The following is a 3,355-nucleotide window of genomic DNA, read 5'->3' on the forward strand; positions in this document are numbered from 1 at the left end:
TCAAAGTCTTTCAAGATGTCATAAAGCCTACAACATTTGTACTTACAGTAGAGTCAAATAACCATGTATGTGAAATGTCGGTATTAGTCGCTTCTGCAATCGTTCGTACAAAAACAAATCTTTTAAGTGGAATTTGTATAATAACAAATCCCTTTGTCGCTTCTGACTCTATTTTTAATCTGCAACAAAATCATGAGTTAGTTTCTCAGAAGTCAGAACCAAAACATTATAATCACCACATGAACAAAATTTCGGAAAGTATTAGCTCACTTCCCCCTATGTTGTAATGGATTTGTCGGTGGTTTTAAAACCTCCTCTATCAGACACGTTTTAAAACCATGATTACAAGTGTGTGAACAAAGGGACAATATGTAATACAATCGGCCTGGGATGTTACAGTGGGTAATTATAAATTGGTTAAATTAAKGTACTACAAAGTCAACATGCACAAATTTTTACCGTCTCCTTACTTCATTTTATCATAAATTGGTTAATAATCACTCACATGATATCAGACATTTCAAATAAGATAAAAAAACCAAAACATCATATGAGCACCAACCTTAAATATTAAGATAAAAAAAGTCTAAAAACAGAAAACATGTTTATCAATTAGAAATTCTTACCAYAATAGCCTGACCAAATCCTAGCTCAATATGACCTCCATTCTCATGCAGAGCAAAATGCATATATAAGCAACTTTAATTTGCATTGGTTTTTGCCCATTTCATGAACTCTTGTAGTCACCTGAATCAATTAAACCTTTTGATCAAAATTTCCCACAATATTTAACTCTTGCCCATTTCMAAAATTACCATTAGAAATGGTGCTTTCAACTATGTGAAAACTGGTAAGTTACATCGTAAACTCTTGATCAATTTTTATGTTTATTTRTAAAGTAGATATTTCCGAAGATAACAAGGAATTTAATAAGAAACCTAGAAAAACATGCAAACCATGAATGTTCGCAGTTAGCAGCATTTGCACATTTTCATAGGTGAATGTGCGAGGTATGATTCTGCTTCTTCTTCTTCAATAGTATGCATAYTCKGTTATCATGATATAGTGGGATTCGATGTTGTGAGAATGAAATTTTGATGATAGAAATTTTGATACTWTTCTCACATCTGAATAGGATTTCTATTGCTTGAAATTTCAGGGACAAGTGTAAAAGTCCTAAGACTTCAAGAATGACTACCTGGGGAAAATGTGTCTCTGTTTGTAGCAAGTATTCCACTAATTTGTACAAGGCTTAAAAATGTTATACAAGTTAAGAATACATAGGGATGTATAGGAAAGACACAAAAACTAAACATTCTATTGTCTATCTTAAGGCTCTAGGCATACTTGTTAAAAGCGTGCCTGAGGCGTGCCTAGGCTCTGAGGCTCATAAGGCTCAAGGTCTTGGGCTTTTATAAAGTCAAGGCTAGGCGTATTCATGAGGCTCACTAGATGACCACGTATTTTTACATCTAAGTTGTCTTGCTAAATGAAGTTTTCTTTCGCTATCAAATAAGGAGTGACAACACCCTTTTTTATATGGAAAAGTACATATACACGTCTCTTGTGAGACTTGAACCTAGATGCTTTAGGTTAGTGGGCTAAAACTACAGAGCACTGGGTACTGCTGTTGGCTAAGCCAAGGGTTCTTTTTTACTATGAAAATGATAGAATTGGGTGCCAGCACAAGTAATTGGGTGCTAGCACAACATGGTAATATGATGCAACACATGATAGAATTCTGTCTATATATGCATTATACAAAAACTCTTCCATTCTATAAGTGCCTCCCAACCATTGAAAACCTACTAAAAGTAATTTTGAACTTCCCTCTTTAACTGAAATCGCAACAGAAGATTATTGAATAATGTGAAAACACAAAACCACAGAAGACCAACTTCATAGCTTCATACTTAGGTTTTGCAATCAAACAAGAATTAGAAACATAAAAATAAAATAAGTTAAGCAAATAACCCTAACCTCACAAGTCACAAGATGCGAGAGCGAGAGGCCGAGAGCCGGTCGATTGTCGAGACTCGAGAGAGGCAGAGAGCGAGAGCCGATTGAGTCAAGGCCGATTGCGATTTCGATTCGTGAATCGTGAATTGGTTTATGTTCGTGAGTTCGTTCGTCAGCGAAGCGAGGCGAGAGGCGAGAGGCGAGAGCTTGAGATTGAGATTGAGATTGAGATTGACGAATTGAGTGAAGAAAGGTAACATTATATTTAGGCCCAAATAAAAATAGAGCTGTATATTGTTGGGCTTAAAAAATTGATGTCCTGGGCTTTTATGCTGAGACAACTCAGACAAGTAAAAAGTATTATATTTATTATTTATTTTTAATTTATTTTTAATATAAATCTTTTAAATTATATATTTTTTATTTAATTTTAATTTATTTTTTAATATAAATCTTTTAGATACATTTTTAAGGGTAACTAAACACTTTTATTTAATTTTAATAATCTTAATTTTTTTTATTAATCTTTAGAGAAGATTAAAAAATTGTTCCTAAAAATTGATGCAACTTTTTAGAGACATTTTTTATAAAAAGCTTCTCTAAAACTTTTAACGACATTTCTTACACCGTATAATTAGCATATAAATCCTTCTTTAAATGTCGTCCAACCTTTAGTTACATTTCTCATTTTTGTCATTTAAAACCTTCTCTATAAWGGAGCTTTAGATACACTTGTAAAAGCTTCTCTGAAAATTTCTTCTCTAAAGCACCTTTTTCTTGTAGTGATGTACTTCCATTTGAACATGTGAATTAGGTAAGTATTAATAGTTAAAAAAAGTTATCAATGCAATATGAACTACAAAAAACATAACACATCATAATAAACATAATTTCGATTAAAACGAGTCTAATAAAAAAATTAATTCATTACCAAGACATTCACTTTGGTTAATTTCTTCACTTCCCGAACTCGAAATCCGATTATCACCATAAACCATTTTAATCTTCTTAATGTTTTCGATTTTTTTTCTAATTCATTTATCCATAATAGCTTGAACGATACCGAAGATTTTACTACCGTGTTTCCTCCACGAATCAAAAACTCATTAAACAATAAAAATGGAAGATCAAGATTAAAAAATAAATAAAAATATCAATATTATAAATGTATATTTTTAGGGATTTTATGATTTTGTAACTCCCTTTTAATGGTATGGGAGTTACATAGAAAATGAAATTACTCAATTACCCTTGGCATTAATTGTGAACATGATAAAATCCTAATAGAAGAATGGATTATGATTGGTTGACACGGTTTGCAAAGTTAATACAAAAACTTTGGTTAACATTTGATCTTGTCCATATATATATATATATATATATATATATATATATA

The sequence above is a fragment of the Cynara cardunculus genome, unplaced genomic scaffold, assembly GCF_001531365.2.
Source record: "Cynara cardunculus var. scolymus isolate 2C unplaced genomic scaffold, CcrdV1 Un_Scaffold_5379, whole genome shotgun sequence".
NCBI classification, from domain to species: domain Eukaryota; kingdom Viridiplantae; phylum Streptophyta; class Magnoliopsida; order Asterales; family Asteraceae; genus Cynara; species Cynara cardunculus.